At 39.6% G+C, this 11,264-nt stretch overlaps 1 protein-coding gene across 8 annotated transcripts in view; it reads left to right on the top strand.

Moving 5' to 3' along the window:
• PIP5K1B (phosphatidylinositol-4-phosphate 5-kinase type 1 beta) overlaps positions 1-11,264 on the top strand; it is a 346,015-nt gene that overhangs the window by 305,637 nt on the left and 29,114 nt on the right. The window lies entirely within an intron of this gene.

The raw sequence follows: 11,264 nt of genomic DNA, 5'->3' as shown, positions 1-11,264 counted from the left end.
GGGAGAGTAAATGGAAATATTGCTTTATTTTGAAAAAAATTGGGTATTAATAATGGCCAATCAATGTTTCATTTAAACTAATGGGTAGGTGTGATGTGGTATTGACAAGAATGTATATTTTGTGTATTTGAAGTGGAGAGCTCTATAAATATTTATTAAGTTTACTTGTTCTGGATCTGAGTTCGAATCCTTGATATCCTTATTAATTTTCTGTCTCATTGAGTCTAAGTCTCTATGTATCTGGGTGTTAGGATCGTTAGCTCTTGTTGTTGCATTTATCCTTTTACCACTATATCTTTGTTGCTTTAAAATCTATTTTATCCGATACAAGAATTGCAACTCCTGCTTTTTATTTATTATTTATTTTTGCTCTCCATTTGGTTGGTAAATCTTTCTCCATCCCTTTGTTTTGAGTCTTTGTGTATCCTTGCATGTGAAACAGGTCTGGATGTAACATGCCGTTGGGTTTTGGCTGTGTCTTTTGATTGGGAATTCAGTCAATTTAAATTTAGGGTCACTGCCATTTGATGTTGACTGGCTGTTTTATCCATTCGTTGGTGTAAATTCTTCTTTATGTTGGTGCTCTTTACTTTTTGGTGTATTTTTAGAAAGGCTAATACTGGTTGTTTCTTTCTGTATGTAATGCTTCTTTCAGAAGCTCTTGTAAAGCAGGCCTGGTGGTAATAAAATCTCTGAGTTCTTGCTTGTTCATAAAAGATTTTATTTTTCCTTCAGTTGTGAAGCTTAGTTTGGCTGGATATGAAATTCTGGGCTGAAGGTTCTGTTCTTTGAGGATGTTGAATATTGGCCCCCACTCTCTTCTGGCCTGTAGAGTTTCTGCCGAGAGATCTGCTGTAAGTCTGATAGGCTTGCCTTTGTGGGTTATCCGACCTTTCTCTCTGGCTGCCCTTAGTATCCTCTCCTTCGTTTCAACCCTGGTGAATCTAACGATTATGTGCCTTGGGGTTGCTCTTCTTGAGGAATATCTTTGTGGTGTTCTCTGTATTACCTGGGGTTGAATGTTGACCTGCTTTGCTAGTTTAGGAAAATTTTCCTGAATAATATCCTGAAGGGTATTTTCCAGCTTGGATTCATTCTCTCCGTCGCATTCAGGTACACCTATCAAACGTAAATTTGGTCTTTTCACATAGTCCCACATTTCTTGGAGACTTTGCTCATTCCTTTTTATCCTTTTTTCTCTAATCTTTTCTTCACGTTTTATTTCATTAAGTTGGACTTTGACCTCTGATATCCCTTCTTCTGCTTGAACAATTCGAGTGTTTAAACCTGTGCATACTTCTCGGAGTTCCTGTATTGTATTCTTCAGTTCCATTAATTCACTCATACTCCTCTCTAAGTTGTCTATTCTCAATAGGATTTCATCAAACCTTTTTTCAAAGTTCCTAGTTTCTTTACGTTGGGCTACAACATGTTCTTTTAACTCACCGAAGTTTGTTATTATCCATTCCTTGAAGAGTGATTCTGTCATCAGGAGGTGCTCGTTCTCCATCAAGCCTTGTTCCATTGTTGATGTGGAACTGTGATCATCTTTAGAGGGAGAGGCGTTCTGACTTTGAGTATTCTCAGCTTTTTTACGCTGGTTTTTTCCCGTCATTGTAAATATATCCTCCTGTCGTCTTTGAAATTACCAACTTTCAGATTAGGTCTCTTGAGTGGACGTCTAGGTTGTTAGTTCCCAGGGCCAGAGCAGCGGCGTTAAAACTGATGGTGCTTTTCTGCCCAGGATTCTCCTGTAGGGCTTCCTTCTTGTTTCCGTAGTAGGCGACTCTGCCTTCCCAGGGCTCCAAACCTCGGTCAGAAGGGGAAACGGTCCCGTTTACTCTGTGCCGAGCGCTGCCGCATCGAGGTGCCGGCGGAACCGCTGCGCCGACCATGAGAGTCGCGCTGGCGACTCGTGTGTTTCCACCACTGGGGGATCTTCTGCTCCGTGAGCGACCAGACTTTGTCTGAAAGTGTGGCGTCCTCTAGTTCTCCGCGCCTTCCCTGAGAGCTGCAATCCCGGGATGTTAGCGATCGGCCATCTTCCCCATCTCTAATAAATATACAAAAAAAGTAGCTGGATGTGGTGGTGCACACCTGTAGTCCCAGCTACTCGAGAGGCTGGAGCAGAAGAATGGCTTAATCTGGGGAGGCAGAGGTTGCAGTGAGCCGAGAATGCACCACTACACTTCAGCCTAGGTGACAGAGGGAGACTTCATCTTAAAAAAAAAAAAAAATTTATATTACCTTTACTGCTTGGGGCATCTTCAAGAGACTTTGTTATAGACTGTGGATGCATTTAATTGATTAGATGGCTTATTCTTTGGTCATTACATTTCATTATTTTTTAAGCCACAGTGAACATTCACGTACATATTCCTGCATATACTTTATAGGTTCTTGATCCTAGGTAAGAGTTTATGTTCTATGTGAAACAATTCTTGATTAGGAAAGTTACATCTTTCTCTTCAGTAGTGCATATAACCTTTACTAATCTCTCTTTGCTAAAAATAATGAAGCAATATTAAAATGAAATATTTTTAGTATCTGTTTTGGCTCAGGCCCATAACAAAAGTAAATGTGAGACTGTAGCACTTTCAAAGGTCAAAACTGGTTCTTGAATGGGGGAAAACCAACTCTGCAGCCCTCAACTGATTGCTTACCTCCAGCCTTTAGAAGAGGTTAGTGGGCCGGTCTCAGTGTCTCACACCTGTAATCCCAGCACATTGGGAGGGCAAGGTGGGTGGATCATGTGAGTTCAGAAGTTTGAGGCCAGCCTGGCCAACATGGAGAAACCCTGTCTCTACTAAAAACACACACAAAAAATAGCCAGGCGTTGTGGCATTTGCCTGTAATCCCAGCTACTCCGGAGGCTGAGGCAAAAGAATCACGTGAATCCAGGAGGTCAGAGATTGCAGTGAGCCGATATTGCACCATTGCACTTCAGCCTGGATGACAGAGTGGGACTCTGTTTCAGAAAAAAAAACAAAAAAAAAAACAAAAAAAAGAGGTGAGGCCAAGAAAAGAGTGGCAGAATGTGATCTTTAGAACTGTTGATCACAGGTGTCTGTCCCCACCCAGGGACATTTGGGAGGACTTGATAAGTGTCCTGTGGAGGACGTGGCTCATGCCTGAGATCCTATGATGACAGAGCAAAGAGAGTTTGCTGTTTGGAGTTGGCTTCTGTCACTCACTGCCTATCTTTTTTCTGTGTGTTTTTTTTTCCCCTCCTTAGCACTTTTGACCAACATAATATATATTTTAATTCTTTTTCTCATTGTCTGTCTTAATACTCTATAAGTTCCATGAGGCACAGACATTTTAAAATTTGATCTCTACATTCGAGATGCTAGGATGCCTTCTAGCTGCAACATGCATGCATGGATACTCAATAACTATTTGCAGCTGCAAGCAGTGGCTCATGGCTGTAATGCACTGGCATTACAGGCCTGTGTGGCTTGTTGGAAATTATGTGCAATCAGCCCTCAGACAATCTAAATCAAGAGAATAATGGCAAAACTTAATGGTGCAGAACATAGGCAGGCAGCTAGACTCAAATCCTTGGCCTTTGGGAGGCCAAGGTGGGAGAATCACTTGAGACCAGGAGTTTGACACCAGCCTTGGCAATATAGTGAGATCTCATCTCTCAAAAAAATTTATAAAAAAGAAAAACCAGGCATGGTGGCGCATGCCTGTAGTCCAAGCTACTTGGGAGGCTGAGCAGGAGGTTTACTTGAGCTCAGGGGTTCAAGGCTGCAACAAGCCAAGACTGCAACACTGCACTCCAGCCTGGACAACAGAGCAAGACCCTGTCTCTAAAACATACAAATTAAATAAATACATATTTGCATCCTACATCATTACCACAAATCACTCCAACAACCCTACTCATTCTGTATTATTATTCTCATTTTCCATACAGGAAACTGGAGCTCTTACTCAGAAGAGTTAAGAAACTTATCCAATATCACACACAACTAAATCTAAGAACAAGAATTCAAAGTCAAATTCATCTGATTCCAAAGCCTGTGCTCTGTTAATGCTTTTTCAGCTCAGGTGTCTGTTTCCTGAAAATTTTCATCCTCTTTTGGGTGCTAGATAGTATCTAATCTAAGATTTTTAGGGAAGTAACATGCCATTCTGTGCTCTGGCCTCACCTGGTAGATGCTGCATAATGAGGATAACAAATATAAAGATTAATTAATTGGTTATATAGCTTACATTCAATACCAAGACAATAATAATTTCAGATTATTCAGAATATATTTAATGGTACTTTATTATATAAATGCTTGATTATTCATTTAGGGCTGTATATTTTCCCGAAAAAATTTTTTTTTTTTCCCAAGACAGAGTTTCACTCTTTTTACCCAGGCTGGAGTGCAATGGCGCGATCTCAGCTCACTGCAACCTCCGCCTCCTGGGTTCAGGCAATTTTCCTGCCTCAGCCTCCTGTGTAGCTGGGATTACAGGCACACACCACCATGCCCAGCTAATTTTTTGTATTTTTAGTAGAGACGGGGTTTCACCATGTTGACCAGGATGGTCTCAATCTCTTGACTTCGTGATCCACCCACCTCAGCCTCCCAAAGTGCTGGGATTACAGGGTTGAGCCACCGCACCCGTCCCCAAATTTTTTTATATGTGTAATTTCGTTTAAACATTAAATTGTTGGAAGCTTAAGTAGCTTTATTATTTTTGTTCAATATTAATGTCCATTGTTTTAAATATGTTGTTTTGGAAAGCATATTTTGCCTACTTACTTTTCCTCAAAACTTTCTGTTCACTGTTACTCTTCCCAGAAGAACAAAGATCTCCACAGCCCATACCAAACATCATATACCATATTTGTTTTTTGTGGGTATTCTGTAATTATTTTGCAAGCTCCTAGGCACATTTGCCTGCACTACCTTGGTTTCTGCAATGACAAATTTCTAAAATGTCAATAGCAATGACTGTATAAAGGGTAGTTAATTGGAAAACAGAGTTCAGATCCTAACTCTGTTTAGCTACCACATAACCCTGGCAAGCCACTGCACCTTCATCCTGGAAGTAGAGATGTTGGGCAGACACAGAAGGGATGGTGGGAATGAGCATAACAGGCTGGGTGGGAAGCTCAAGAGCAAGGTGGGGACCCTGCAGCAATGAAAGGACATGCGCGGTCTAAGGGAGGCAGCTGCAAACTCACTGCTACTCAGAAATGTAGGCTTACACTTGGCTGCTCTTCTCATTTCTCAAAAGAAACTGGGTTTTTGTGGGAATGTCCTTTTCCTCAATTTGGCAGTAATTCAAACTAAAACATCTCTTTTTTTTTTTTTTTTGAGACAGAATCTTGCTCTGTCGCCCAGGCTGGAGTGCAATGGGTGCGATCCTGGCTCATTGCAACCTCCCTCTCCCGGGTTCAACCAATTCTTCTGCCTCAGCCTCCCAAGTAGCTGGGATTACAGGTGCCTGCCACCATGCCCAGCTAATTTTTGTATTTTTAGTAGAGAAATACTAACATGGTTTCACCATGTTGGCCAGGCTGGTCTTAAAAACTCCTGACCTCAGGTGATCCACCTGTCTTGGCCACCCAAAGTGCTGGGATTACAGGCATGAGCCACCACACCTGGCCAGCAGATCTCTTCTTCAAAACATAGTTCTTCCAGCCAGACTGAGTTTGTGGGCCAGCAGTGTATAACCTCTGGGCAGGACATCCCCAAGATGAAGGTGCTCTGGTGCATGCCTTTGCTATACCAGCATGGGCCCTTGGACATTGCAGATGGTTCCCCAGGCCTCCATGATCCTGCACTCACCGTCTCCTCATCAGAGAGCTTGAAATTTCAGAACCCAACTCTCTCTCATGTCACCAAGCCAGAGACATGAGTCTGCTTTCTGTCTCCATAGATTTGTCTGTTCTTACACATTTTGTGTAAATGAAATTATGTAATATGTGGTCTTCTGTGACTAGCATTTTTCATTTGACCTAATGTTTTCAAGGTTTCCTCATGTTGTTGCAAATATCAGTGCTTTATTCTTTTTATTACTGAATAATCCATTTTATGAATTATTCATCCATTCATTAATTGGTAGGCATTTGGGTTGTTTCTACTTTTTGGCTACTATGAGTGTTACTGCAAACATTCATATACATGACTTTGGACATGTTTTCATTTTTTGTAGGTATGTATGTGGGAGTGGAATTGGTGTATCATATTGGTTTGAGGACCAAACAGTTTTCTGAAGTAGCTGCACTGTTTTATCAAATACATTTTCATCAGCAATGTGTGAGGGCTCCAGTTGTTCTATCTCCTTTCCAATAAGTTTTGTTTTCCTGATTTTCTATTATAACTATCCCAGTAGTTGTGAAAGTGGTATCTCACTGTAGTTCTGATTTGCATTTTCCTTATGACTCAGGATATTAAGCATCTTCTTATATACTTATTGGCCATACATGTCTTCTTTGGAGAACTCTCCAGATTCTTTGCTCATTTTTAAATTGGGTTATTTGACTTTTTATTGCTAAGTTATAAGAGTTCTTTATATAATCTGGATACACATCTCGGTGAGCATCATTTTTGTCTCCCAAATTTAATGATACTCAAAATATTCCACTTACTAAGATAGGAAACTATTCTAATATGTGTGAAAAATAGTATAAATAACAAAGTTTTAAAAAATGCCTATTTGATTTTATCAAATTCTGACCTTATGATACTAAGTAAATCTGATATTTCTTTTTTCTGTAGTCATACTGTATTTTAGCTAAAATAATTTATAAATGTACCTGTCAAGTCTCAAATCATATTCTAATTATTTTTTATATTTTAATTTTGTCTTAACCATGCCAGTGGCTTACTCATGGCTTCCAAAAATAAAAGGTAAATATTAGAGTGAAAAATACTTTCAAAATGGGTGAGTTTGCCTCTAGGGAGGAGAATGCTAGATCACAAGAGGGCAAGAGGAAGAGAATTACTTTCTCTTGTATTTTACACTTATATGCATGTAGCATCATTTTTTAAAATATATATTTTATTGCATTTTAGGTTTGGGGGTACATGTGAAGAACATACATGATTGCTGCATAGATACATACATGGCAATGTGGTTTGCTGCCTTCCTCCCCATCACCTATATCTGGCATTTCTCCCCATGTTATCCCTCCCCAACTCCCCACCCCATCCCCCTCTGACCCTCCTCAGTTACTCCCCCAACAAACCTAGTGTGTGATGCTCCCCGCCTTGTATCCATGTGTTCTCATTGTTCAACACTCACCTATGAGTGAGAACATGCAGTGTTTTTCTGTTCTTGTGTCAGTTTGCTGAGAATGATGGTTTCCACGTTCATCCATGTCCCTACAAAGGACACGAACTCATTGTTTTTTATGGCTGCATAGTATTCCATGGTTTATATGTGCCACATTTTCCCTGTCCAGTCTATCATCGATGGGCATTGGGTTGGTTCCAAGTCTTTGCTATTGTAAACAGTGCTGCAATGAACATTCGTGTGTATATGTCCTTATAATAGATCAATTTATAGTCCTTTGGGTATGTACTCAGTAATGGGATTGCTGGGTCAAATGGAATTTCTATTTCTAGGTCCTTAAGGAATCACCACACTGTCTTCCACAATGGTTGGACTAATTTATACTCCCACCAACATTGTAAAAGTGTTCCTATTCCTCCACATCCTCTCCAGCATCTGTTGTCTCCAGATTTTTTAATGATTGCCATTCTAACTGGCATGAGATGGTATCTCAATGTAGTTTTGATTTGCATTTCTCTAATGACCAGTGGTGATGAACATTTTTTCATGTTTATTAGCCTCATATATGTCTTCTTTTGAAAAGTGTCTGTTCATATCCTTTGCCCACTTTTGGATGGGTTTGTTTGTTTTTTTCTTATAAATCTGTTTTAGTTCTTTGTAGATTCTGGCTTTGTCAGATGAGTAGATTGCAAAAATTTTTTCCCATTCTGTTGGTTGCCAGTTCACTCTAATGATTGTTTCTTTTGCCGTGCAGAAGCTCTGGAGTTTAATTAGGTCCGATTTGTTTATTTTGGCTTTTGTTGCCAGTGGTTTTGGTGTTTTAGTCATGAAGTCCTTCCCTATGCCTATGTCCTGAATGGTTTTGCCTAGGTTTTCTTCTAGGGTTTTTATGGTGTTAGGTCTTATGTTTAAATCTTTAATCCATCTGGAGTTAATTTTAGTGTAAGGTGTCATGAAGGGGTCCAGTTTCTGCTTTCTGCACATGGCTAGCCAGTTTTCCCAACACCATTTATTAAACAGGGAATCCTTTCCCCATTGTTTGTTTCTGTCAGGTTTGTCAAAGATCAGATGGTTGTAGATGTGTGGTGTTGCCTCTGAGGCCTCTGTTCTGTTCCATTGGTCTATATCTCTGTTTTAGTACCAGTACCATACTGTTTAGATTACTGTAGCCTTGTAGTATAGTTTGAAGTCAGGTAGCATGATGCCTCCAGCTTTGTTCTTTTTGCTTAGAATTCACTTGGCTATGCAGGCTCTCTTTTGATTCCATATGAAGTTTAAGGCGGTTTTTTCCAGTTCTGTGAAGAAGGTCATTGGTAGTTTGACGGGGATAGCATTGAATCTATAAATTACTTTGGGCAGTATGGCCATTTTCACAATATTGATTCTTCCTAACCATGAGCATGAAATGTTTCTCCATCTGTTTTTGTCCTCTTTTATTTCCTTGATCAGTGGTTTGTAGCTCTCCTTGAAGAGGTCCTTTACATCCTTTGTTAGTTGTATTCCTAGGTATTTTATTCTCTTTGTAGCAATTGTGCATGGCAGTTTGTTCTTGATTTGGCTCTCTTTAAGTCTGTTATTAGTGTATAGGAATGCTTGTGATTTTTGCACTGATTTTATATACTGAGACTTTGCTGAAGTTGCTTATCAGTTTCAGGAGATTTGGGCTGAGACAATAGGGTCTTCTAAATATACAATTTGACTTCCTCCTTTCCTAATTGAATACCCTTGGTTTCTTTTTCTTGACTGATTGCTCTGGCTAGAACTTCCAATACTATATTGAATAGGAGTGGTGAAAGAGGGCATCCCTGTCTAGTGCCAGATTTCAAAGGGCATGCTTCCAGTTTTTGCCCATTCAGTATGATATTGGCTGTAGATTTGTTTTAAATAGCTTTTATTATTTTGTGTTAGGTTCCATCAATACCTAGTTTATTGAGTTTTTAGCATAAAGAGCTGTTGAATTTTGTCAAAGGCCTTCTCTGCATCTATTGATAAAATCATGTGGTTTTTGTCTTTGGTTCTGTTTATGTGGTGAATTACATTTATAGACTTGCGTATGTTGAACCAGCCTTGCATCCCCGGGATGAAACCTGCTTGATCATGATGAATAAGCTTTTTGATGTGCTGTTGCATTCAGTTTGCCAATATTTTATTGAAGATTTTTGCATCTATGTTGATCATGGATATTGGCCTGAAGTTTTCTTTTATTGTTGAGTCTCTGCCAGGTTTTGGTATTAGGATTATGTTGGTCTCATAGAATGATTTGGGGAGGATTCCCCCTTTTTGTATTGTTTGGAATAGTTTCAGAAGGAATGGTACCAGCTCCTCTTTGTATGGCTGGTAGAATTCGGCTATGAACCCATCTGGACCTGGGCTTTATATGGTTGGTAGGCTATTAATTGCTGCCTCAACTTCAGCCCTTGTTATTGGTCTATTCAGGGTTTCAACTTCTTTCTGGTTTAGGTTTGGGAGGATGCAAGTGTCCATGAATTTATCCACTTCTTCCAGGTTTACTGGTTTGTGTGCATAGAGTTGTTTGTAGTAATCTCTGATGGTAGTTTATATTTCTCTGGAATCTGTGGTGATATCCCCTTTATCATTTTTTATCATATCTATTTGATTCTTCTCGTGTTTCTTTTTTATTAACCTGGCTACTGGTCTGTCTATTTTGTTGATCTTTTCAAAAAACCAGCTCTTGGATTTATTGATTTTTTGAAGGGTTTTTTATGTCTCTATCTCCTTCAGTTCTGCTCCAATCTTAGTTATTTCTTGTCTTCTGCTAGCTTTTGAGTTTTTTTAAATCTTGCTTCTCTAGCTCTTTCAACTTTGATGATAGGGTGTCGATTTTAGAACTTTCCTTCTCATGTGGGCATTTATTGCTATATATTTTCCTCTAGACACTGTTTTAAATGTGTCCCAGAGATTCTGGTATGTTGTGTCTTTGTTCTCATTGGTTTCGAAGAACATCTTTATTTCTGCCTTCATTTCATTGCTTATCCAGTCAACATTCAAGAGCCAGTTGTTCAGTTTCCATGAAGCTGTGTGGTTAAGTTAGTTTCTGAATTCTGAGTTCTAACTTGATTGTACTGTGGTCTGAGAGACTGTTATGATTTCCATTCTTTTGCATTTGCTGAGGAGTGATGTACTTCCAATTATGTGGTCATTTTTAGAGTAGGTGTGATGTGGTGATGAGAAGAATGTATATTCTGTGGATTTGGGGTGGAGAGTTCTGTAAATGTCTATTAGGTTTGCTTGGTCCAGGTCTGAGTTCAAGTCCTGGATATCCTTGTTAATTTTCTGTTAATTCATTCTGTCTAATGATCTGTCTAATATTGACAGTGGAGTGTTACAGTCTCCTACTGTTATTGTGTGGGAATCTAAGTCTCTTTGTAGGTCATTAAGAACTTGCTTTATGTACTAGGTGCTCCTGTATTGGGTGCATAAATATTTAGGATTGTTAGCTCTTCTTGTTGCATTGATCCTTTTACCATTATGTAATATCCTTCTTTGTCTCTTTTGATCTTTGTTGGTTTAAAGTCTATTTCATCAGAGACTAGGATTGCAACTCCTGCTTTTTTTTTTTTTTTTTTTTTTTTTGCATTCCATGTGCTTGGTAAATCTTCCTCCATCCCTTTATTTTGAGCCTATGTGTAAACTTGCTTGTGAGATAAGTTTCTTGGATACAGCACACTGAGGGGTCTTGACTTTTTATCCAATTGGCCAATCTGTGTCTTTTGATTGGGGCATTTAGCCCATTTACATTTAGGGTTAATATTGTTATGTGTGAATTTGATCCTGCCATTTTGATGTTAGCTGGATGTTTTGCCCATTAGTTGATGCCCTTCCTCCACCGGGCTGGATCATTGAGGGTTCAGCTCAGACTTTGGCACTGGCTGCACAACCTGCTAGAGTCAGAGCTTCAGCCCTCAGGAGTTTGTCGGGCAGGGTAGGGACCCACCCAGCCGCACCTGGCTGTCTCCCTTTTTTAGCTTCCTCTCTCTCCAGTCATGGGGTAGGGGCCT

Source organism: Callithrix jacchus, chromosome 1, assembly GCF_049354715.1.
Source record: "Callithrix jacchus isolate 240 chromosome 1, calJac240_pri, whole genome shotgun sequence".
Classification (NCBI taxonomy): domain Eukaryota; kingdom Metazoa; phylum Chordata; class Mammalia; order Primates; family Cebidae; genus Callithrix; species Callithrix jacchus.
The sequence above is the reverse complement of the archived record's forward strand: the minus strand, read 5'-3'. Positions and strand labels throughout refer to the sequence as shown.